A 27,229-nucleotide genomic window follows, 5' to 3' on the forward strand; every position below is an offset into this window, starting at 1 on the left:
ATGGGGGAAGTGTAACGTGATTTGTGTCGACGACGAAGCGGTGGGAAGGAGGAGCATGGGGGAAAAAAAGGTTGGTCGGCCTGGCCGCATTGAGCACTCCGCCCTCTTCACAGAACACTCTAAAAAAAGAAACTACAGAGAATGTTTACTGTATTAGAATCAGCGCTATAGAAGTCGACGATGAGTGGGCAGTGCCACTGGACGGATCAGATGAAAGTTGACGAAGACCGTGCTCTGCAATGCACAGCTTGAGGATGTGGTGCAGTTTAACACGAGGTGTGCTCCGAGAAGTGTTCCGAGGTGTGTGGCTCTAAAATGTCCGGTCTGTGGTTCGGCCCATAGGGATCAATGCCGACTCATTATGCTGGAACTGAGTGGTCGCGTGTCCCCCCCTCCCCCCCAAATACCTTGGAGTTACGCTTGATGCATTCAAGTCTCGTGGGCATTAGTGGAGGGAGCGTGTCCCAGCCGTTCAGAGCTATGCTCAGGCATTTGTTCCGCTCCGCGTATCAGTTTTCCGTCGAGCGCAGGCCTGCAACATGTTTCTGGCAGCAAAAACTTAGGACGTTTTGGAGGTACTCCGTCGTGCTAGACACTGCATCCAAAGATTTCACCGAACATTTGCGACGCTCATATGACCCTCCAGTTTTGAGCCGCAGCGACCTGATAACTTACTAAGGCCTGTTTCTGCAGGCAGACTAGGTTCGACAGATCTGTATGAGATGATGATGATGTCCTCAGGCTGAATGGCACATACAGTTAGCTGCACATTTCTTCTTTTTCTGTGACAGCTCCCATCTAATTATCAGAGCGTCCCTGCAAAGTATCTTTCTGAACCGTCTTTTAACTTAGTGGCCTCTTCTAATTTTGTCCAGGGGCCCAAATTGTTTGGTTTTATGAGGAATTTGATGATTTAGTGTGCTTTCTGGCAGTTCGCTTTTCTTATGAATACTTATTCTCTTTTTCTCGTAAAAGTTCATACGAAGGATCGCTATCTATAATTTTCCTGCCTCTATTGTATCATACTCTGTACTATTATTGTATTCTTCATGATGTACTGAGATGAGTACGTAAAATGCCGATTTAGCTTTGTACTAAAACGTGTTTCTTTAAACTTCACGCCGAAGGTCTACGTCCTAAATTTTGGCTTCAGAAAAAATAAATTGTTTCCTCTTTTAATTGTCGCTTATGTGATGCACTTGAAACCATCGATCACAGCTTTGTTGGCTGTAAATTTGCGATATTATTTTGGAACATTCTACAAAGGACAGCGAAGAAAGACATTGTTTTGAATTCTCACAGTGTGCGTTCCCTAATGGCCGCCCAATATGACCACGAACCCTCTGCCATGATTTCCTGCTCAGATTGCACAGCCCGTGGAAAACGCGCATCTTGGACCCGCATGCTGAGGCTGTCGTCTCCTCCAGCTCACACTTCGGCCAGATGGTGACTATCAGCCGGACTGGTTCCCGTTACTGACGTCTTCTCTTTCCTTGCCACCATTTTAGTTAAGTTGTGTTAAGATGTGCGTTTTAGTTGTCTGGTGTTTCCATCCAGCTTGCTTGGTTACTGGCTGATTACTCTGTAAATAATGTATATAGCTCTTACCTGCATTGAAACGCGTGTACTAAACACCATGTTGAAGAAAAAATAAATGTGTTCCGCTGTGGGGATAGCATAGTGGTCTCCCGAAGCGGCCTTTGAAGTGATCTGTTCACGCCACCGCGGTTACGACCCCCAGTCGTGGATATTGAAGTGATTTATTTTTCGTTACTCTTTTTTCTATGCGACATACATCGACAATAGACAATTTTGCTAGGCTCTGAACCTCCGGATTAGTGCTTTCGCACTAATACACGCCATAGTACGTGCTCATTGCCTGCTGAGTGCGTAATAGTTACTAATTACGCTCTAATCCAATAGATGCGGATGAGGAAAGCTTAGAATTTACGAAAGCTATTGCAGTAATGAATGAATTCGTTATCTCAAGGGTGAGATATTTTTAGCACCCAATGCAAAGAATTTCAGGAATTGTGACGTCAACGACTTGTGGATCGCGGCAGTAAAGTATGCATCCGAAATGCAAGCAGCCTTAAACCTGAAAGCTCCGGACTGCGTTTCTATCTAAAGTGCACGATATGTATGAAGCTGAGAAACGAAAGACCACATTTAGATTATCAAATTTTAGAAACCACAACTTAATGACGCGGTCAGTTTGGAAGTCGTAGTTTGATTTCACTATTTTCACTTAGTAAACAAACGCTGCCGTATTTTACGGATGTTTTAAAAAGGTACACTGATGACAAATTGAAGACGGCCTGTATCGATAATTCCGGGATTCCGACGAGAGAGAGACGCTGAATGCACTGAAAACTGAGCTTTAATACGGTAAAAAAGGCTACAAAATGAAATACGGTTCGTGGCGCAGTGGTGCGGCGTACAAGCGGTGCGCCACTGCTCTGGGATGGCCGGTGCTGCCACCGGTCGAATTTCTGCCACCCAGGTTGTCGTGAGCTACATCCCGCGACCAATCATTAGTTTAACGGCCACCTGCAGGGTTGCATGAGAACGCTATCTTTTATGGGTTGCATCGAGTGTGTACACACAGAGGTGGGTTTTCTTGCAAAAGAGCAAGTAAGGCTTACGCCTTGATGCAGTTGTAGCCTTAACCAGCCGATCGCCACGAATAAGCTGCGGAACGTCAGCGTAGTTTCTTGGGGGCTGCTGCGAGAGATGAGGTTACGCAGCCATTCACTTCAAAAATTAAAGGGACACTAATGCTCCCTAAGGGGCACCATTCCTGGTGCACTACGGTGGTGCACTAAGGAATGGTGCACTAAGGGACACCATTCCTGGCGTAGTGGTTAAGCGATTCGCCTCTGCCCTGCGACGGCAGGTGCTGCAACCGGTGGAGTTTGTGCGACCAGCAACCTGTCGTCGTCCTGGTCAGCGAACTAGCGGTGTCGCCGGCGTAACGACGAAGACGCCAGGTTTTGTCAAGAACGCCATCCTTAGCGTACCGTGTACCATGTTACCGCTACCGGAGTACCGGGATCGCGCCCTCTGCCAGTGAGCGCGCGCTGATTGGTCCCGATGCGGCAGTCGTGCGCACAGCTGCCGGGTACGTGGCGCCATCTGACGCCCTCGATGCGATCTGCGCAGGCGCAATGGCGGTGGGGCGCAGCTGCACCGCTTCCGGATGCCTGGCGCCATTTGGCGTCCTCAATGCGATCTCTGCATGCGCATTGGACGTGGCAGGGCTACCGGTATTCCCGGTAGGAAAGTAAACGGTGTGCTAAAGGTGTCTAATACGGTGACCATGAAGTCCTTAACGGTGTACGCGTTGGAAGCTGAAAGCGTGTAGCTTGAAATATTTCCAGTGTGCTTTTCTCAGCAATAAAGGTGGCTTTTGGCGCCTGACAAATGTCAGCCTACCTAGAAAAAGGCACAGTACAAGAGGTTTGCTAAGAATAAAAGCCAAGCGTAGTGTCCCTTTTAATGCGCATAAATGTGCCCAGTTAGACTACTTACAGTATGCAATGCCAGAGTACCGTCCTCGAAGATTTTGTACAAGGTTGATCTAAAACGAAACTGTAAATGTTCTTAGCGTATAGTGGGTGGCAAAATATAGCTGATAATGCTGTTTTCGGGCCCCTGTATAGGAGCATTTCCAACACTCATGTTTTGTAGAGAATGCAGGTGCAGTTCTTACCCAATACTTTTTTCCGAGCTTGTGGTCATCATCGTGGGCACTGGGGAGATAAAAAGAACATGTTAATGTTTTCAGGGCGGTAGCTGACTGATATAGAAGATTATTGGCAACAAAAAATGATTTTATTCGCAGTGTTTAGTAATTAGCATACCTGCGCTCAGGAATACCGATGGCGAGGGGCTTGATAAAATTGTTGCAGGGAGACAAGAAGATGGCGTCCTTCGCTAGTCATGGGGTCACTTCTTAATCGTACCTTACCTTACCTTAAATTACCTTAGGCTGTTTTCAGCAATAGGAGCAGCATACTATAAAGGAACCTTAGTTAAAATCTCTTGGAAAACCCTGATTACCTCGAGATCTTTAACAAAATCCTGATAACGAAGCTATGCAAAAATTATTTTTAGATCATTTAGGGGGAAGGCCAGATGTCACTGATCAATAGAAAACCACGTACCGTTTTCTTTTATTATATGTTGGATATTATAATAAAAAACAACGTGATATTTTAGCCTAAACGGTTTGATACACTGGCTGAAATGCTATTGCCATGTGACGGCAAGGCGATGAGTAGAAGACGATATGATGAATGGTGATGCTATGATTTAATGGCTGCGGGTCTAAGGCGAGCGCTCCTGGCCATGCCTGTGCCCGCTAAGTCTTCTAGTTCGGAACGTGACCCGGGGCAACCGAGCGATTGTCCCGACTGCGAACAAGAAGGGCACTGACAATGTGAAGAACGATAAATAACATCAAAGCATCGGGGTATCGGTGACGTAGCACCGATTGAGGAACCACTTTTTGTTTCGAAGATGCGCACAACTGGAGAAAATCGGGAAAAAAAATTTCATTACTCCTAGCTCAAAAACCGTTAGCAAGGAAATGGCGGAGGACGGGGTGCTGTGCTGAGTTTCATAATTGGAGAAATATGATGTACTGCGTTCGCAAGATGGAAAAAATCCCATCCCTTTAGTGACGTGAAGGATGGTAAAATCACCTTAAACAAAGAATTCACTGCAAGGAGTTGATAATTTTCAAAAGAGCAAAAAGTTGCTTAGTATGCAGTCGTTTACGAAGTGCCCTGGGTGGTTAAGCTCCACTCGAAATTTGCCTCATGACAGCTACGAAAATCAGAGACCACGTTTCTCCAAACGGAGAACAGGAATTAGCTAACTTAAAAAAAATTACTGGGCACATGTTATGTTGCTTCCTCTTTGCAGCTCCATTGTTCAGATACGAAGCTAAATGCATCTTTTGAAGTTTGCACATCGCTTGCATCGTGTAGTTAAGACATCAATACAAAACCAATGGGTGCCATTATCGAACGATAGCAAGAACGCTAATAGCAATAAAATGCAAGTTTGTCGAAGCGACACCAGCGAGTATTGATTTTTATATTAAAATCTCAAGGTACGTGAAAAAGCTGCGTTCCTAAACAATATCCCGTTGAAAAATGCGCTTGCCCTGAATTCTTGGGTGTGATTAATAGGAAATCTCGGGCCAGATAAGAAAACCCTAGAAGTGATCCCCAATCAGCGGATGCTGCGGTGCATAAAGGGAACTCTACGAGACTCGTGGCCGCCGAGGTGTTCTTAAGTAGACCTGGCATTTGCAACTGTTCCGCTCTCCATCGCACCTCGACATCGTTAGGATCAACATCTCCATGCCATAGCGCTGAAAGATAACCGAGGCAACGGGGACGCATCTGCGCTAGACCACAGGAAAAAGATAGTTGGAGGATTGGAGATGGAGAAAAAAGTGAAGGGATTGCCAGAGAATATTGAAGGAGGAAAATTCGTCTTAGCCTAAATATGAAAAGAAATGTTTAATTCAAAACATCAGTTTTAGGAGACCAACTAACTCTTTAAGGCGTTATGCACACAAATGTGTACAATGAATTCTACCAGTGATTTCGTTGTTAAAGATTAATTAAGGGTTCTTCGAGTCAGATCTTGGTCCTTCCCCTCTTTAGCTAGCAAACTCAGTAAATAATATGTATGAAAATAGTGAAACTAGCAGGAGTCCCTTCACGATACTCATAATGAAAGGTTTTGTCACCTGTAAAATAGAATTTTGTGTTCAGTCTTTACAGGTGACAGAACATGTATATTTTGGGAACAAATATGGTCATGTGGTTTTTCGAGTACTTCTTTTATCAGTCGTGACATTATGACGTTACAATTTGGAGCCATTGTTACACTCTACAAAATTTTTTGCATGCCAGTAAAGAACAATCGTCTTTGTTTTGCGTTTAAAAACTGGTTGCTTCTTTGAGCTGTGCATACTCTCCTTAGGCGGAACAAAATTTTTTAAAAGAAAAATGCCGAGCGGCGCCCCGAAGGGCCAAGGTTAACAATTTTAAAGGAAACTGCCGTGCCACCACTTCGTACCACAGAAGCCACTTTTAACATATATCTGTTCATACTCGATGCACTAAGTATTTGAGATGCATTCTCGTCTGCGAAAACACTGCAACACCATTCTGTACACCTTTTTTAATATACTTATATACTTAAGTCAATACTGAAAAATATTTTAGAGCAGGAGCTCTACTCCTCATGATACAACCTCCGATTTCTGTGCGGATGGGGCAATGACCTTCAATGCCTAGCAAGGCCAAACTGAACTTAACTGCGTGGCGGTACGGACCAAGCTATAGTAGTGTGATCACGCGATCATATGACTATGACCAATGGGCATCTCACCTTGACCTCGACATTTCATTTGAGATAGTGGGCATCACATCGACAATGACTTCGAATGCTTAACAAGGTGAAACCGAACTTAACTGTGGGTGGTATGGCCCACGCTAAGGTAGAATGACCACGTGACCATATGGCTATGGTCATTGTGTACCTAACCTTGACCTTTTACCCTAACCCCTGACCTTGATCCTTGGCGTTGACCTTGACATTTTTTTTGAGACAGTGGAGACCATGGTCAACAGAGCTTTCGTTCGTATAAAGAGGTTGAAGACTAGTTGAACCCCTGCCGTTTTTTTCTTTGCACAGCCCTTGAGTAACCTAAAGCTTTACGGCTTTTTTCCACAAGAAAGCTGAGGTTACCCGTTTCAGTCAGAGTGGCTTTCGAACCGACACAGTGATGTCGTTGCAGTCTCTCCATGTTAGTAATTGTGTCCATTATTTAGCTTTCAATACCAGCTGTATGGTTGCAGAAGCCATGATTCAAAAACGCAATGTGACGGGCTCAAAACAAGAACCACTAAGCAGGGAGATGAAAAGAGCGAACTTCTACTACTACAGGAGAGGTGTAGATGTCGCTCGGAGGAGAAAACCAGACTCAGGAGAACTGCACATTACACGACAGGCATGCATGCATTATTAAGGAAACACAGGTTTGCCGATAGGAATCACGGTGGTTACCGCGGGCTTGATTGGTAGGAAATTTACACCTGCATCTAATTTACGAGCTGCCAGGACACTTGGCGCATGATTTTTCTCATGAATAGCTGTTGTTCTCTGCGGGGTGCAATTGGCATTTCCTCTTTTTCAAATGAATCTCAACGACAACAGAAGCTGATCTGCGTGGTCTTAATGGCTCCAGAAAAATCCGGCTGCAACTTGCTTAAATATCATCGATGTCATGCTGGCACTCCTGAGTCATAGGGGATGAAAAAACAGCGTACAAAAGTTTAATAAGTATGAGCAAACAATCAAATGCGCCCAGAGAAATTCCACGATTCTTGACTTTCGAGGACTTTTTATTTCACCACTTCGCATTAAACGCACGACTCCACACTGCAAATAAACGCAGTATCATCAACACCAGGGGAAATTGTAGTTGGTGTACCACAGGGTTCTATTTTAGGACCGATACTATTCCTTCTGTACATTAACGACATAGTGAACATACCTCAGACTAAGAATATTATTATTTACGCAGATGATACTAATGTGTTCTTTTCAGGAAATAATATGGCTATCTTAGAAAAAGAAGCAAACGTATGGCTACAAGAACTTTCTTCATGGCTGGAATCTAACCAATTGAAACTAAATGTTGAAAAGACTAAATATGTCGTATTTAGAGCCAAAAACAAGATGATTACTGAAAGTTTTCAACTGAAATTTCAAAATTCAACTCTACTTCGTGAAAATTCAATAAAATTTTTAGGAGTAATTTTCGAGCAGCACTTACTGTGGAGTGACCATTCAGATTATTTACGCAGTAAAGTATCGCGGTCAGTGGGCATAATAAACAGACTACGTATGCTTGTACCTGTCAGATGCAAACTACAGCTATACTACTCTTTAGTTCACTCCTATATACATTACGGCCTACTTGTGTGGGGAACAACAACACTTACTAATATAGCAAAATTATTTGCGCTGCAAAAAAGGGCTATCCGAGCTGTATTCAACCTTACACCCAGCCAAGACACAGGGGAGGTTTTTAGAAAACACAAGTTACTTAAAATACAAACAATGTATGACAAAAAACTGGCTATATACATAAAGAATCAAATAAAATACAGTAAAGAAACGTTTCAGAACACATATCTGCACATGCATGGACTATATAACTTCCGAACAGCTAGTTTCCATGTTTAAAAGTCCCGTACAAATTATGGCCACAAAATGTTGGCATTTATGATACCGCGAAATCTAAATGCTTACGCGCCGCTACTTTCTATGGCAATGGAAAAACGAAGTGACCAAAGCTATAAAAGAGCCGTGCATGATATGCTACTTTCGTGACAGTGCTGTATAAGTAAACACCATTGTATCTTTTTTGGTATCAAATCTGTATACTACTGCCAATTTAATTTTAACCTGCGTTTTTTCTGTTCGAAGTCGGTTGCTGTCAAATGCTTTGAATGTTTGTTTTTGTATAGGAGGGCAGGCCTTAGTCAGGTGTTGTTTAACGCCTTTGCCTGCTCGTCCTTGGTTTACGTATGCATTGTAAACCAAAAAATATCCCAATAAAAAACAACAATGTTGGAACCAGGACACATTTTTTGGGGACAGCTTTGACTACTTGGTGCTGTCACGTGGTGGTGACAGCAGTCCGTAAGGAGGAACACTTTCGAAGGAAAGCAAAGGAATGCTTTAAAACGAAACTCTTTGTTGTGCCGACTTGCGCCTACTAACAAATGAACAACCAGGTGATGGCAGAAGTAACAAGCGCGCCAGGCAATCTTTCAAGTATAATGTCACCGAGCCTTCCATCCGCACCAATTTTAAAGCTGACGAAGCAATTTCGAGCTATAGCGCGTGACTCGCCTACTGGAATCTTGAAGAGCTTAGAAGCATTTGCGAGCGGCTGCAATCGCTCCAGATAAATCTGGATGCATGTCGCGTCATAAGAAACACCCTGAAGCCGAGTGCCTTTGCACTTGTGCATTCAAGAAAAAAAATATTCAAAAGCTTCGTGCCAGTGTCCTTGCCCCATTTCGGCTGTCGCAATCGGGCAGAAGAGCGATAAACGAGACACGGGTTTGGTTCTCAGAATTCCGCGACCGTCATTCGTTCAGTTCTGGGTTAGCGGATGGCGCGATAACGCAGTTAGTTACCTTTTGTTTCTTTGACTAAGAGCTTGTTATCTTCTCTCGTTTCCTTCGAATCAATATCTCGCTGGAACTTGACAGTTCAAAGTCCCCCTTCCGTTTCAGCAATTCACGGCTTATAATTCAGCGTGCGTGCGTGCGTTGCCGTTCGTTTGTTTAAGAAAGTTTACATTTCGGTGTATGCAATGCAGGCCTGTGATAGTTGACGGGCGCTGTCCGCAAACTGTATGACGTGAACAAAAAACGCACTATTTCAATGGTCATCACAGTTGTAAAGAAATTCATGGTTTCGCACCATTTACTCAACAGGGACCATGTACAGTCTTTGTCAAAAGTAACCAGGCTGCATGGTTTGATTCTCACTCGTATAAAAGGGCCCTCACGGCTTCCCTAAAGATCAAAAAGTTCTTCGAAGGTGAGAAGAGGGGTTCTTATTACTATACAGAGATTTAGAGCTTGAGGTCTGGCATGATAGCTTTAATATACGACTGAGAAGAAAAACGTGCAGCCTGGTTACTTTTGACAAAGACTCTACATCTCCTCTGTACTCTGAACGGCCTGTGTCCAGTTGCTAGCACGGCTTAACACATAGAAGAAGAAAAAGAAAATCTTCGCGAGCTGCAATGATATCATATTAAAAATTTCAAAGTTTCAAAGTTTATTTCCCATCTATCAGTACAGATGGAGGAATCGTAGAAAAAAGCTGCCCTTGGGCAGCTTGACGAGTCTACAATCCTAATTATTGACAGGGAGGCAACACAAGAGTTTATACAATTTAAAAAAAACAAGCATATCAAGGAAGCACCAGAGAATACACGAAACAGCAATATGTATACATAATGAAACTTAAACCATGCTATTCAAAAACAAATTATGTAGTTCACGACGTGAAAAAGAAAACAAATCGAGGTTAATGTGGATACACCTATTTAGAAGGGATGGAAGAGTGTACTGAAGGCATTCCCTACCAAGATTTAGTCGAGGTGTTGGCACTGTCCATTCTTCGTCACGTCTTGTTGGATAGACTGATTCTTTTTTCCTTAGTTCTGCTAACTTTTTAAGATTTGTTACATTTTTCCTGATTTCTGTTTGAAAAGTAACACTGAGGCGATATTTAATAACTCTGGAATGACAAAAGAAAGCTGCACTTGGATGTCGGAACGGTAAATTATATGTATTTTAAATTATATTATATTAAATTATATTATTAAATTATATTAAATTCAATTATATGCATTTTAACAGCGCGATTGGCACGCAGTGTACAGGTGCCGTCAAAAGTAAATGGAAGGCAATATTAACGAAAACATTAATCATTTCCCGCTTAATTCATGCATCCTTGAATACATATGTGCAGCCTAATTGTGATTGTGCGAACTGCACTGTGCACCAACAAACATGGACCATTATGCTTTAGATTTGAAGAAATTAAGTTTTTTTGACGAAGTCGCCTTCCATTTACTTTTGACGGCGACTGTACATGGGCCAGATTGGCCAATGTGCCGATATGCGCATATAGGAGTACAAGAAGTCGTTAGGGACCTGTAGGGGTTAAAACTATATCATGCACCTTAAATGTTGTAAAGTTTGCCACTTAGTCCTTTCGACCAAAGTCATTTGGCAGTTCACTCCATTCCTTGGGTATGCTTTCTCAACAAGGGAACTTGTCAGGTGCTTTAAGGGCACTTGAATCACTGTAAGGTAGTGAACGGTTCAGCGAGCCATTTATCACCTCAAGTCCTTGGGTATGCTTTCTCAACAAGGGCACTTGCCAGGGGCTTTAACGGCACTTGAATCACTGTTTTTTTTGTTTGAGTTGTTGCTTGGCATGGGCATATAATATCGGTTTGTTCCAATAGAGTTAACCTCCGAGTACGTCTCAAGTTTTGTCTTTCGTTGTCCTTGTCATTCACACTGTTTAAATCTGCAGTATTACCACATCGCTTATATGAACACAAGCGTCCTCACTCAATCGCGGTAAGCGCATCCTGAGATGTTTGGAACTCTCGCACAGCTCGGGAACTAAGGCCATGGTCCGTGCCTGGCCACCGGATTGCGGTATATACAGCGGCTTGCATTGGAGTTCTTCCTACCCGGTGTTTGTGCACTCTGGGACAAACGCGAAGCCCTGTCTTGAGCACGAAAGGTGCTAAGCGAGTGATGTTTTTTACAAAGTGCGGATGAGAGCGCTGTAATCGCGGCGCATCCGGGCACACGGAGTGCGCTGTCACGCGGTATTTTTTAAACTCCGAGGGCTTTCGTTTTTCCCGAATAAAAACGGTCACGCTAAGTCCATCTCGTTGGAAGTGCCTGGGTTGGACAATATTTGTGGAGCTTCACAACTTTCCTATTACCGCCTGAACGTTTCAAGCTATATTTAAAAAGTTAATTTATTTATCTAGACTAATTATTAAGATAGGATGAGCGAAAAAATGGTACTTTAACTTTAGATAAACCCTAAAAACATCAATGCGATTTCAGTTCTGAGGAACACTATATATATATATATATATATATATATATATATATATATATATATATATATGACAGAAGCCAACAGCCACAGAAACCAAGGGGCACAGGGGATTTTTCTTAAATTTATTTATTTAATTTGTGGTGTTGATCAATTTAGTATATTACTGAATATGTTATCGCTTAATGCTAATTGATTAAAAAAGCAGAAGAAAAAACACCCACATGCCGCCGGTGGGAGGTCGTGGGTTCGGATCCCACCGGCGGCATGTGGTTGTTTTCTCTTCTGCTTTTCTAATCAATTAGCATTAAGCGATAACATATTCAGTAATATTCTAAATTGATCAACACCAGAAATTAAATAAATAAATTAAAAAAAAATCCCCTCTGCCCCTTAGTTCCTGTGGCTGTTGGCTTCTGTCATATTTATAACGAGCCCCTCATTCCCCTTCCCTTGTATGCAATATATATATATATATATATATATATATATATATATATATCCATGCACGAAAACTCTTGAGGAATGAAGGGGGCGGTCTGCCTGTCTTCTATCGCGTTGAAGCTTACATAACCCTCCCCCTCAAAAAAATGAGATGAGGGCGGAGAAAAGAGCAGAATGGATAAGCAGGTCTCAGTTTTGTGCTGTTTTTATGCCTATTTTGTGAAACGTCCTTCCGAATGAACATGGCACTGATCGCTCTTTAGAGATGACAATGTTGGTTCTGAGTAGCTATGTTGTCGTTAAGTCGGGATAAAACATGTCATCACAGTTTCTGCCCGAGTAAGGCGATTTCCTTCGCGTGTGAATGGATTCCCCCCGCACTTGAGCGCCCGAGGTTGCGCCGTGGACTTAGTATGCCATATGGAACGCGAGAATTCTTTTATGCTTTCTACATTTTTCATTTTATTTGAGGTTAATAAAAACCATGGCAGTGCCCTTTAAAATTCCAAGCAGTGAAGCTTCCAAGGTGCTGCGGTAAAAAGCCATTTTCTGCGATATATGCATTCGTTTATTTCTGATTATTCTGTGCAAATACGGCTGAGAAGCTCTCTAAAGGTTAAGCTCGGAAACAGCTGTATTGCGAGGTGTACCTCAAGAAAGAGATTTAACGCTCGCCCTTTTTCACTTGGCAAAGACTGCTCGTTAAGAGTCCTTGAAGAAAGATCACAGGCCATTCAGCTAGTAACTTTGTGTGAACATACGCATTTCCTTTACACAAGAGACCACACAAGAGGTTAGCATTCATAACCTGCCAGACTTATCACGACTGAAAATTATGCCCGATTTGTGGAATTTACTACACCTGTTGCAAATTGTGGATTCGTTATGTTGCCATCTATTTAAGGAGACACCATGAATGGCCGAAGATAGACGTTGCTAGCTCGCCGATACGCCAAGTTAGTCGCATGCTCTTTCTTGCTGTGGTTTCTGACTTGCATTTTCTGTAGTTACGAGCACTAGGGTTATTTGGCTCCTCCCATTTATCGCGTATGACATATACGTGCGTGTTTGCAGGTGCACATTTGTGAAATATTTTCAAGAATATCCGAATGCCCGTCACTAACACCCGCAAAGCTCTTTTGTCGAGCCGTAGAATGCACCAACTGCCTGTAATTTCCACCTCCGTATCACAGTTTCGTGGTCTAGAAATTTTGCGCGGGCAGAGCTGAATGACCGTCCGTAACCGACTGTATGTGAGAATGCTTTCGCTGCAGTAGTGATGCCGCTGTGGCCATGCAGTTGAGCTATATAAGTAAAGAGAAAGGAAGGGTCGGCTGTGTAGCCAACACCAGGTCTAAATCTTAAAGATATGTTACACCCGCGTTAATAACCTGCTTGACAACATATTAGTTATTAGGCACCAAGTGACCTTGCTCGCGCTGGGACGAAAACAAGCATCAAGTACTGTGACAAGAATAAATATTCTTGATACTTACCCGTCGCGCAGACTGCGTGAACTACTTGATGTCCTGTATCGATGCCTGCGGAGCGCGTTGCTGAAAGACGGCTTAAGTCCGTGTCTACGATGCCAGGGAACTTGAAATGACCTTTTATGTCTCTTTGTCTGACAATGCTTGAAGAATTCTTGTCGCGTCCTGGAATGACCCCAGTGCGCAAACATTTTATCGGATGTAACCTTTGACAAAATTGAGGGCAATGTCTTGAGGTCGACGGATCAGAGGGCGTGCAAACTCATGTGTACGATTCAAAAGGACACTGTCTTGTTCGGAGCATTGAACAAATGCCACTCCTTTAATTGTATTGGCTGTTCTTTTCCCCGGCCAGAGAGATACGAACCACTCCTTTATCGGAACTGTGTCTAGCTTCAAAGAGCGGTTCTTGGTTCTGCGGGCGTTGGCATCCAGTGCTTAAAGACGCAGTAGCGATATCGAATCATTTCATTGCATCAGCAAGCCACCCCGCTGTGCGGGCCAAACAGTTGAAAGCCTGAACGGCATTGCTCCAAGCGTTGCGCGAACTATAGCTTGCTGCGCTGTGGGCGTCGCAAGATGGACATATAGTTGTGCAATTTGGCTGGCAGGCGACTTAATATGAATACTGACAGTGGTGCAAGCCTAGGGGACAATGGCTACAAGAAGAGGAAATATGAACAGAATACAGGTTTTTCAGTGAACTACAATGGGGGAGAAGAGGGCTTTGAAGCAAATGTTTGTGGTGGGAGGACAGTTTGGCTAAGTGGGAGATGCAGCGAGGACTGCAAGGCTTCAGTGGCCGAGAAGAAAGACTGGAAGACGGAAACTGTTGCTAACTCACGAGACTCTCAACGTCTGCTAAATAGGGACGACACGCGTGAATTGAGCATCCGCTCAGCAAATACGCCGAGTGAGCAACACTGCGACTGGCCAGCGCGCAGCTCATCGCCATGTTCACAAGTCCAACAGGTAGTAAAAATTTGCCTTTGAAATTCTTCTTTTGTTACTTCAAGCTGTTTTCTTTTGTTACTTCAAGCCGCAGCTATATAATGATATTATTTTGGGATCAAATGTCCAAAAGCGGTCATACATACGTCGGTAAAATTTTTGACAAAGGCTTCTCGAATTCTGAATGATTTCCCGTTTTGCACCACTCATTAACATGCGCAGTTAACAACTGTACAACTGTACGACGTACGCGTTATGAGGCCTTGCTAGTGCTGCCGAGCCCACAGTGTTGTGTCACAATTACCTTTGAATGTCTTGGCGTCATACGTCAACTGCTGATCTTGTCGGGTGACGTTGAAGTTAACCCGGGTCCCTACACCCGCGGCACTGCTCCGCAAGATACCTCTGGCATAATGGAGGCTTTGCAAGAACTGCGATCTGGCCAAGCATCTTTGTTGTCAGAAATGAAAACAATTCGTTTCACGTTAACTGAAAACGACAAAGCGCTGGGTGAAATAAAAACCAGACTAGCGAAGATTGAAGATGATTGCGCAACATTTGCCGCAATAAAAACCGATATCAGCGATGTTCGGGAACTTGCGGAGCACAATGCCGGTGAAATATCAAACATTATGTCTAAGCTGGTGGATTACGAAGACAGGGCGCGCCGCTCGAATTTTTTATTTTTTGGATTAAAAGACACCAACACTGAAACATGGGCTGAATCTGAAAACTTGACCACGAAGGTATGCAAAGAAAAACTAGATATAACAATCAGCCCCACAGACATTGAAAGAGCTCACAGACTAGGAAAATTTGAGGCCAACAAAAACAGACCAATCATTGTTAACTTTGCACACTACAAAACAAAAGAGAAAATCCTTTCCTCTGCTAGCAAACTAAAGAACAGTTCCTACAGTATTTCGGAAGATTACTCGAAAACTACCCTCTCTGCCAGGAAACAGCTACTTGCATTTGGTAAATCACAAAGTGAAAAATACAAACTCCGCTACAATAAGTTAATCATCGGCAGCACTACCTACATTTATGACCATATTTCAAATGAAGTTGTTCCCCGCACCCCATAGCTACTACGTAATCCTCCCGAAAAGCCTAAGCTCCGCCCTTTGTCCATTCTTTACACTAATATTCGCAACCTTGTACCGAAGTTAGATTTCCTCGAAAGTCTTATACGCAATACGGAGATCAACATAATTGTACTAACCGAAACATGGCTAAATTCAACAGTAGGGGACTCCGAAATAACTTCCATGTTTTCTGATTTCAATATGTTTAGACGCAACAGGATTAATAGGCGAGGAGGAGGTGTACTAATAGGTGTTCATCATTGATATCCTTGTTCCGAGATTAAACTTGATTCCCCTCTCGAACTCCTTTTCATTAAGTGTCATGCCTCGTTCCCTCCTGTTATCATTGGTGTTTGCTATCGACCCCCTGATCTAACTGGTTCCTTGGTTTCTCACTAACACGAAGCACTCCGCGTGATAACTAGGTCCTATCAGCACATTCCCATTCTTTTTTATGATGACTTCAATTTTCCTGAGATTACCTGGTCCGATCTTCCCACCATTACATCAAAAAATAACATTGTAAGTGACTTTGTTAACACGTGCCTAACCTTTGGCTTGTCTCAAGTCGTATCTGAACCTACTAGGCAAACTGATCATTCCTCCAACATTCTCGATCTCATTCTCACTTCCCACCCTGATAAAGTTTCTACGCCACTTCATTTACCCGGACTTAGTGACCACTCCATTATATTAAGCACATTCTGATTCCAAGTCACAAGCCTGAAGAAAACCAAGAAAACACATTATACGACAAAGGTAACTACGCTGCCATGAACACAGAACTAGCCGATTTTGGGGCGTGGTTCATCCATGACTTTTCAAGCCGGTCAGTAGAAACTAACTGGTCTCTTTTCATACACAAAATGCATCAACTAATAGATAAGCACATCCCTACTATCACGATCACAGAAAAATCATCGTCACCGCGGTTTAACAACGATCTGAAGCGCCTTAATAACAAGAAGAAAAGGCTTTTCCGTACAGCCAGACGTGTGAACACTGACTGCTCATGGAAAAAGTACCATTGTGCTGAAAAAAACATTTCAATTTCTTGTAAACCGAACTGAACGTTCCTTTTTTTCATCAGTATTACCTTCTATGCTTCGCACTAATCCTATCAAGTTTTGGAAATCCACTAATCCTTTACGCAACACACCTATTACTTTACGTGATGAGGACCATAATCTCATTACGGAACGTGATGTCTGTCGCGTTCTAAATTCTTTTTTTCGGTTCAGTTTTTACTAACGAACTGGACGGCGAATTACCTCACTTCCCTGCCTTCGATTATCCAGCTATGCCAGACATTTTGTTCGATAGCAATGGTATTAGGAAACTAATTGAATCATTGAAAGAGTCATCGTGATCTGGCATTGATGGCTTGAACTCTAAAGTGCTAAAAAATACTAAAAACGTGGTTAGTGTCATTTTGTGCCATCTTTTTCAACAGTCATTATCATCAGGCGTGCTTCCGCAAGACTGGAAAATCGGTAAGATCGTTCCAGTCCCCAAGAAAGGTTTATCGTTTTTATGTAAAATTCTCTTACGAGCATCTGTTCAAAACTAATGGAACATGTTATTTATTCTCACATCGTTAATTATTTAGTTTCGGTCAAGTTTTTTCATCCTAACCAACACGGCTTCCTAAAAGGACTTTCCTGTGACACCCAACTTGCCCTTTTTATTAATGATCTTACTTCTCATCTTGACTTCAACATTCCCGTTGACACGCTCTTCCTTGACTTTGAAAAAGCTTTCGATAAGGTACCCCACAAAAGATTACTACTAAAACTTTCACGTCTTAACCTTAGCCACTTGGTGTTAAAATGGCTACAAAATTTTTTGACCAACAGAGAGCAATTTGTCTACGGTAACAAATCATCGTCACCTCTTTCCCCGTTACTTCAGGTGTACCACAAGGCACAGTGCTTGGACCTTTGCTTTTTCTAATCTACATTAACGATCTTCCCTCTAACGTCAACTCGAACATCCGATTATTTGCCGACGATTGTGTAATCTACCGTCCTATTACCAGCAGAACTGACTCTGACACCCTCCAAACTGATCTAACCCAAATCGAAACTTGCTGCAAGCATTGGCTAATGTCCCTTAATATTACTAAAACAAGTATGATTTCTTTTCATCGCAGGCAATCCCATATTCCCTCAAAATATGTTCTTTTCGGTTCTGAAGTATCATCTGTTCTTTCCTGTAAGTATCTTGGCATCACCTTAACTCATACCCAACATGGTCTTCGCATATCACGAACATCGCTAACGACGCTAACCGCATCCTTGTCTTCCTACGTCCAAATCTTCGTTTTGCTACCCCTTCTGTCAAATTATTAGCGTATAAAACATTCGTCCAACCTAAACTAGAATTCGCATCAGCAGTATGGCATCCTCAACAATCTAACCTTTCTATTATCCTTGAAAAAGTTCAAAACCGCGCTATCCGTTTTATTTATTGTGACTACTCTTACTATACTAGCGTGTCCTCTTTAAAATCCAGAGCATCCTTGCCTAACCTTGAAACTAGAAGAAAAATATCTCGACTATGCCTATTCCACAAGTTCTATCATTCACCTTTAGGATCATCTATCATATCAACAGCTCATCGTCCTTCTAGCCGCAACAACCACATCAAGACCGTATACCCACTCGCTGCAAAAACTACATCTCATTTCCGTTCTTTTTTTGTCATATCATCTCGGGACTGGAACGATCTGACGCCGGAAGCCGTACTCATCGTCAACTGCATCGACTTCAAGAAAAAGATTGAGGCCATCCTTATGTAATCAGTAATCTTGATGTATCCTGTAATCTTTATGTACTTGTAATCTTTATATAATCTGCATGTAATCCGCCCATCCCTCCTGTAATGCCCCAGAACCGCGGCCTTTGAGGTAATAAATAAGTAAATAAATAAATAAATAAATAAATAAATAAATACGACATCGTTGGTTACATGGCTGTTTCCGCTGTGACAAAGATTTCAGAAAACCTGGAAATACGATGGTACTCTGTTTAAAACAATACAAAGATCATTTCTCCTTCATAAAAAACTCACAACTGCACAGATGCACTGCCCGAACTCATGTGCAAGTTGCCAACACCATTTTCAGAGAATCGTGTCGATGCATCGATGACTGCTGCTGCTAGCAGCCATGGTAAACTGGGAAAAACGAGTCGCCACTAATACGAGGTAACGCAAGGGAGAACAGGACACACAATGGTCTGTGTTCGGTTCCCCCTTTCATTATGTCGTTTTCGCGTTGTGTCCACGTTACCTTGAACTTCCACTCTCGTTCACCAGTAATATGTCTTGAGGCTTGAAACAGAAAGATAAGCAGAGAACACTGTTTGTGCAGCTGCAGCGGAAACCGTCCTTCATCAGGCTAAAATGTCTAAACAGAAGGATCCGCATATTCGGAGTACGGAATGAAGATGGAGAGGCGGAACTCTCTCTCTCTCCTTGAAAGAAACAATCACATGACTGAATGGGCATAGAGAGTGAATGAGAAGAGTGCAAAGCAAGGAGAAAGAAAAAAAGAATAGGAGGTGAGGGTAAGGGGGATACAGTGGAAGTGGAGAGGGGCGAAGCAACTGACCCCTCTTCCACCAACCAGTTGACTAACTGTGATAGGTTTGAAAGTTACTGACAAGAAGTAATTAGCCGGCTGAGTTGTTAATCTTATCAACAATTTTGTGATGTCCGCCGACGCTGGTGGTATTCTGCCGCAGAAGCCGTCTTCATACCTAAAATATGTATATTATATAGAATGCAAAGCGTCCCAGCTATCCTTAGCCAGGGTTTAAAAGTACGCAGATGCAGTCTAAGACGACGCAACCTAATGCGCGTTGCTGGCTATTGTATGAAGCAAGTCGCAGTATATTTTGCATTATGATTTATCGCATAACTAGTCGCGATTGATTGACCAACTTTGCAGCACATGAAGTTTAGGAAAAAATTCATATTAGACAGTTGTAGAAAGGTCCGCAGAACGCGCGAATGAAGTTTCATACTTTACAACCACTACATATTCTTCCCCGCTCACTGCGGATGCCCGGTAAATACAAAAAAAAAAAAATAAAACATGCCATGCCCGCTTGCGTGCCGCGATTCTAATACTCCCAAACATTCTGCGTACAAATGAACATGGCATTTAACCAGGTGCGCTACATATTAAAAGGTGACAAGGCAGGGACGCAGGCGCTGGCTGTGCGATTTAAGCCAGCACAAGTGATAAGCGCTGCGCCTGCTTATCGCTATCATGAACCGCCGCGAGATAAGCATATAGCTGGAGTAAATCGCACAGCCAATGCATGCATTGCTGCTCTGTGGCCTTTTAAGCGGCAGCTCACCGGTGTAAATTATGTTAATTTGTACGCGGAATGTTTGAGAGTATTGCAATCGTGGCGTGCACGTGGGCATGCCATTTATTTTTTTTTGTATTTCGCGGGCATTCTATGAGCAGAATATTCTAGTACATAATAGACAATTCGAAACTATTCAATCGGGAGTTTTGCGGGTCGTTCTACATCTTTCCAATTGCAATTTTTGAACAACTTGGTCGCTTGCGAACTTGGTTAATTGATCTTGACTAATTATGCAATTAAGCAGAATACAAAAGCGCTGTGACTCGCTCCATACAACAGCCAGCCACATTCATTTGCCCACATCGTCTTAGAATGTCTCGGCATATTTTCAAACTGTGCCTAAAGTTAGATGAGACACCATGTATATTGTCGCGTTGTAGTGACGGCAGTCCAGTGGTCAGGAAGACACCAACCAGTCTTAGAAACGAAGCTCTTTATTTGGGCTGACTTGCGCCTGCAAAAGAACTGGATCACTCGGCGGCGGCGTAAGCAACAAACGTGCTTGTCGGTCGTCGAACTACGAATGCCCACTGCTCGCGGCATCGTGAAGAAGAACTTTGCAGTGAACAAGACAACCTACCTCCTTGTACCTGCAAGTCTGCGCTAAGAACTTCTTCAGGCTTCACACAACGAGCCGACAGCTGGACATCTAAGGTTTTGTCGCACCCTCCGCCGAATTCAATACAAGTATTACAGGTTTCGACTGTCTGCCGATGTCTCACATTATGTGAAAACCTGCCGAGATTTTCAGCGGCGAAAGCCCCCTCCCACCTGACCAGCAGGATTTCTGAGTCCCATCGAGCCGCCCTCAAGGCCCTTTCAGCAGATCGGCATGGACTTGCTTGGCCCTTTCTTGAAGTCAACGTCTGGAAATAAGCGGATCATCACAACAACCGACTGCATGACCCAGAACGCCGATGCGAAAGCCCTACAAAAGCACTACAAAATCCCTTTGTGGAGTGCATTCTTCTGCGACACGGCGCCCCCGATGTGCTCATCACAGACAGAGGAACAGCACTCACGACAAATGACGCAAGCCATCCTGCATTACAGCCAAACCAGCCACCGGAGGACAACTGCATACCACCCGCAGACCAATGGACTGACCGAGCGCCTGAACAAAACCATCGCCGATATGCTCGCCATATATGTCGATGCCGAACACAAGACCTGGGACGTCATCCTGCCTTACATCGTCTTCGCCTACAACACCGCAGTGCAGGAGACCACCCAGATGACGCCTTTTAGGCTCGTACACGGTAGGGAGACCACGACCACGCTATACACCCTGCTGCCCAACGTTAGCGAAGAAGATAACGTCGACGTCGCCGCCTACATTCAACGCGCAGAAGCAGCTCGAAGACTTGCCAGCAGACCAGCAGCGGCCAGAAAGACCAGCAGCGGACCGACGCTGGAGGGTACAACCTACGTAGACGCAACCAGGAATACGAGCCAGGAGACCGAGTCTGACTTTGGACGCCCAATCGCCGCTTCGAGATGATTGAAAACCTTTTTCGCCGCTATTGCGGTCCGTACAAAGTTTTTCGCCTGCTAGGTGAATTGGACTATTAAGTCGAACCCTGACGAAATAGCTGCATCCCAGCGACACCGCATAGGGCGAGAAGTTGCCCATGTCGTCTGTCTAAATCCCTATTATTCGTGATGAAGTACGCTATGTTTCAACACTCGGTGTTTATTTCTGCACAGTTTGTTTTATTTGTTTGTAGTCGCCTTATGTTTTAAAGCATCGGGTCGATACTTCTTTGAGAGAGGAGTAATGTCGCGAATCTTTGTAGTATTTGGTTATTCTGCAAAGCAGCCCGCACGCCGCTTTATCGCTTTGTTTGTGATGCAAAATGCGCCTAGATTTAGTTGGATTGACCGGATCCAGGCGGATCGATCCGATTCTACGATGTTCCAGAATGTTCTAGTAACTTTTCACGCTTTATTTCGAAAGTTCGCTATCAGCTTTAAATTCAGCACAGCCGAGAGTGGCGGGCATTCGATTCAACGACCACCGAACACGGTTGTTGCTACGCAGCCGCCGACTCATTCAGTTCTTAAGCGAAAGTCAGCCTAAATAAACAGTTTTGTTTAGAAGCCATTTTCTCCGTCTTGCTGCTCTCCCGACTGCAGTCACCACTACGTGACAATACCGTCCGAAGAGTAGAAAGATGCTCTAGGGGCAGTGTTCTATAATGTGTCCATTTTAACGGGCTGCTTTCTCAGAAAGCAGCCAAATGCGGGCAACACGCGCTGGCAACCCTTTCGCAGATAGCAAAGCCTCACTGATATTTGGAGCCGGCCCTTCACTGATTTTCAGGACAATACGGACGTCTTGAAACGTTGGAGTTGGCATGCATTCTGTGCAGTGTAACTCAAGGTTACTGCTGGACGTTCTTTCCAGTGAAGCAACATGCTCACTTGCCCGATTATTGATACTCTAGCCTATGAATTGTTGTAGAACCAAGATGCATTTTAAGATGCATGTCCTGAATGTAGAATAAAGGTGAGATGCAGCATGAAGAAAAGGTTTTAAGTTCGCGCACCAGCTGAGTTTAAAATCAGGTATTTTCTTGTTCATGTAGTTGGATGCCGCAAGTGCAGCGATGTTCAGTAAACTTCCCGAAGTGTTATTATTGAGCGGTGTTCTCCACCTTTATTTCGCCAGTTTATGTTAGCTACCGTTACAACAAAAGTGGCCTTGGCCCTGAGGTTCCATAAAAAGTAAATAGCGTATAATGTATGTTTTGCATCTCATTCCAGGCTTTGGTTCTCGTTTCTGCTGTGCATGAAGACTTGAGCAATGACAGCTTCATAGACCAGGACGAAAGGTACGATCGAGCATGGGACGGCGACTGCTGCAACAGCGACTTCTTTTCGGAGCAGCATGTAAGCATTAGCAGTCTGCTGTCGCGCAGAACGCCGACTGTAATCCCCTGTCTCAAATTTTGCACATTCAGTGGCATTAGTAAAAGTGCGGCGGATGGAAGTCCGCGCAGTATTTTTATTGTCATTTCTCATTGTTCAGTGGCCTGTGAGCTCTTCCTTTGCCTAGCATATAGAAAAAGTCGATGTCAGCACATTTCGAAATGTTTTATTCCGTTTTTAAGTTAACAAGTATACTCAGAATGACCGGGTGCAAGTGAGGAAGCTGTTCTTTTTTGGACTGCGCTCAAAGGGTCTAGAGCTATAAAATTTCAGTTGCATGCTTTCATCTTTTAACTGCCTAAAATATAAATGAGCAAAATGCCTAAAATGCCTAAAATATAAATGAGCACCAACGTCCACGTGGAATTTGTCTACACCCGGAGAATAATTTGTATTAAAATTCCTCTCCAATGTAGTTCAGGTTTCAGCAGCTGACCTCGACGTTACAGGTAGACTGAGGCCACGTGGTGCGTGCGGACGTTGCAGCATAATAGCTGTTTTTTTTTCGCGAAATGGACATGTATTGTCATGTGTGTTATTTGTGATTATCCACTTAACGTGATTCTCCCCAAGCGGGGCGCCGATCGACGACAAAGTGAAAAAAGCTCGGAGGGAAACACCTCCGTATGGGTATGGGTATGTGCCATCTTTTCAAAGGCTAACAACAACAACAGCCTTGGCCATTACCCCCGAGTGGGTATGTGGCATGTTTACTGTGGAGAAGAAGAAAAAGAATCGCTCGTGATGTGGAGAAGAAGAACAAGAAAACAAAACCAAACAAAGAAAAAAACAATCTCAAAAACTCTCTATGCACCCCTCTGCTTGGCCGATCCCGCTGTGTGGGTATGCGCCATTCTATGAGGCGAACAACAACAACAACAACAACAACGACTGTCTCAGGCGCCTGCTCTCCTGCGGTCCTTGTCCTCCAGTGTCTCCATGACCCGCTTCGTTTGAGCGACCCGTGACATTCTGGTGGAGGTGCCGTCTTATGCGACGTCATCCCCTACCTCCCGCTTCGCAGAGTGCCAGTCCCAGCCCCGGCCGCCGCTCCCTGCTGAGGAGGCCGAGAGACGTGCCACCCGGCGAATTCAAGGACTTGGCCCCGAAGTCGGCCTCTTGGCGCACCTTACCACAAGGTCCGTACCGGCAGTGCACATGGCTCGATGTACCGTGAGCCAAGGCCAGCAGACAGATTCTCCGCCCGTGCATGCCGTGGTTTACCTCCCTGTAGATCCTCGTTCAGCTGTCCCGTTCCGTGGCGAAGCCTCCGAAGACATCGACGATTCGCTTCAGCACTATGAACGAATGACCTGTCGCAAAGGCTGGCCTGCGGAACATTGCCTGCGGAATTTCTATTTCTGCTCTTGAGGGCACTGCCCGTCCCTGGTACGAGAACCACGAGCACACCCTTACATCGTGGGATACCTGCAAGACACAGCTGCGAGATAATTTTGCTAACCAGCATCGCCGCCAATGCGTAGAGGACCTCCTGCAAGCCAGGCTCAAGAACCCCGATGAAATCATCACTAGTTTCGTCGAAGACGTGTTGCTGCTTAGTGCCCGAGCCGATCCCCGAGCCACCGAGGACAAGAAGGTGCGCACTCTGATGCGAGGAGTAAAGTTCGACATTTTCGGCGGTCTCATTCGGGATCCTCCCACAACTGTGGCTGGCTTTATATCCGAGGCGATTAACATCGAGCGCGCCCTGGCAGCCAGAGCAGATCTTTATTGTCGGCTTGCTGGAGTTTCAGGTGTTTCGAGTCTTTGCGCTGACCACTCGGCTGCTTACCCGGGTGGCTTACCCGTGGACGCCATGCACCTACGCGAGGTCACCCGCGAAGTTATTAGGGAGGAACTCCGGAACTGTCTGCCACCCACCGCTTGCTCGTCTTCGTCCCCCTTCACGGAGGTAGTCCGAAAAGAAGTGCAACGTGCACTTTTTCCTCGGTGCACCTTCACCACTCCTCCAGAACCGCCCACCGTGACTTACTCCTCCGTCGTCCGTCGCTCGTCGCCGCCACCGGTCGACCCCCCCCCCCCCTCCAGCCAATATCGCCTCCTGCGCCTGTCTCCACCCCTCGCCTTCAACAGCGAGGGCCAAACAAGGCCGACGCGTGGAGCACCGCCAATGACCGTACGCTATGTTTGAACAACCCGTGACATTATCTCCTAAGTCACGCTTGCTTAAGAGTTGACACGAATGGCAACCACAAAGTTGTGATTATAAATTGTTTACTAGCAACAGGCGTGTTCCATGCCATGGGCCATGTTTGTTATGAATGTCTCACGCAAGAATAAGAATAAAACTAGCAGAGAAAATTTGGATTTTACACAGCTTTAAATAATTTACGAATAATGGACAAAAGATTGAAAAGGTCCATGGCGCTGTTATAGAATTTTGAGAGGGTATGAATTGACAAGATTAACTGAAATCACAGGTAGATGTCAGGGAAGCATAACGCGTTGAGCACTGATAAACAGGCAGACAGAAGAAAAGGGATGCTACAGTGTTGCACATTATCAAAATGGCTCTGAAAGGGGCTGTCAATAATGTTGCGGTATGCCTAAGAAATTAAAGGACGCTTTTTCTCACATATTATCCAGCCAGAATTTTTTAAACGCGTTTTGTTGAAGCTCAGTTATTTGTAGTTAAAATTTGAAATTTCGCGTCTTCGCACTTTTAATGTGGGCGCTCCCTCGCCGGCCCCACCCACTCAGCCCCTTCGCCGGCTTCCGACACGCGCGGGTGTTCGCTGGTGCGCGGAGCTTCAGGCCGCGGCCATGGTAGCTGCGTGGCGTCTGGAAGAGTCGGCACAACGAACCAATTATTGCTTTTCGCTGGTGATGTAACGAGCACTGCATGACGCGTTGCGCGCAATTTCTGGAAAAAGCTCGGCACCGTTGGTTGCCCCGAGGCCTAGAAAGGCGAATGTTAAAAAAATATATTGTAAATGATTGGCTCGCTGTTGAGGTCTTGCACGTGGAATGAACGCTCAGTGACCTCTTCTGCACATAATGCAAGCGGGCTGTAGCAAACACCAAAAACTCTCTTCGGCGACCCTATGATGATTTTTGGTAAAAACTAGGTCTCCAATGTTTTTTAATAAACGCGAGGCCGTCAGCATATCGTGCCTTTGCCGATAATTTTTTAGCCACCCTGCATACGCAATGCCTTGCAACCTTGAGCGTGCCAGTGGTTCGGAAAAACCCTAACATTATTTTAATTCATAAGAAAGGAGACGTCAAGGACTTGAAAAATAACAAACCGATCAGCTTACTGTCAGTTGCCTACAAGGTGTTTACTATGGTAATAGCTGATAGTCAGGACAACCTTACACTTCAGTGAACCAAATGATCAGGCAGGCTTTGGTAAAGCACACTCGACAATATACCATATTCACGCTATCAGTCAGGAGGTAAAAGAGAAATGCGCAGGATATAACCAACCCCTATATAGGCTTCATTGATTACGAGAAAGCATTCGACTCAGTGGAAACTTCAACTGTGATGCAGGCATTGGGGAATCAGGGCGTACAAGAGTGTTATCTGAAAATATCGCAAGATATTTATAATGATTGCACAGATACCATAGTCCTCGATCAATAAAGCCAGCAATGAAGTTCGAATAAGGAAAGGTGTCAGGCAGGGAGACACGATCTCGCCAATGCTATTCACCGCATGTTTACAGGAGGTATTCGGGTGTCTGAAATGGGAACAGCTGGGGGTAAGAATTAATGGAGGATACCTAAGTAATTTGCGATTCGCTGATGACATTGGCTAGCTAAGTCACTCAGGACATGAACTGCAAAGCATGATCAATGAGTGAGACAAGGAGAGCAGAAAAGTGGGGCTAAAAACTAACATGCAGAAAACCAAAATAATGTTCAACATTATAGCAAGAGAACAGCAGTTCGGAATTGGTAGCGAGGTGCTGGATGTAGTAAGAGAATATGTCTACTTAGGGCAGCTAGTGACCACTGGTTCGGATCATGAGAGGAAAATAACTAGAAAAATAAGAATGGGGTGGAGCGCATACGACAGGTTCTCTCAGATCACGAATGGCAGTTTACCAATATCCCTCAAGAGAAAAGTATACAACATTTCCATTTTACCGGTACTCACCTTTAGGGCAGAAACGTGGAGGCTAACAAAGAGAATTCAGCTTAAGTTAAGGAGAACGCAGCGAGCTATGGATAGAAAAACGACAGGTGTAACGTTAAGAGATCGGAATCGG

General features: G+C 44.3%; 1 long non-coding RNA gene across 2 annotated transcripts in view; it reads right to left on the minus strand.

Moving 5' to 3' along the window:
• LOC149337018 (uncharacterized) overlaps positions 1-27,229 on the minus strand; it is an 85,070-nt gene that overhangs the window by 18,543 nt on the left and 39,298 nt on the right. For both annotated transcript variants that reach the window (XR_016284592.1, XR_016284591.1), the window contains one exon: positions 3,713-3,752. This is a non-coding gene — a long non-coding RNA (uncharacterized LOC149337018). The remainder of the gene's footprint in view (positions 1-3,712; positions 3,753-27,229) is intronic.

The sequence above is a fragment of the Amblyomma mixtum genome, chromosome 7, assembly GCF_055824585.1.
Source record: "Amblyomma mixtum isolate Tamu chromosome 7, ASM5582458v1, whole genome shotgun sequence".
In the NCBI taxonomy this organism is placed as follows: domain Eukaryota; kingdom Metazoa; phylum Arthropoda; class Arachnida; order Ixodida; family Ixodidae; genus Amblyomma; species Amblyomma mixtum.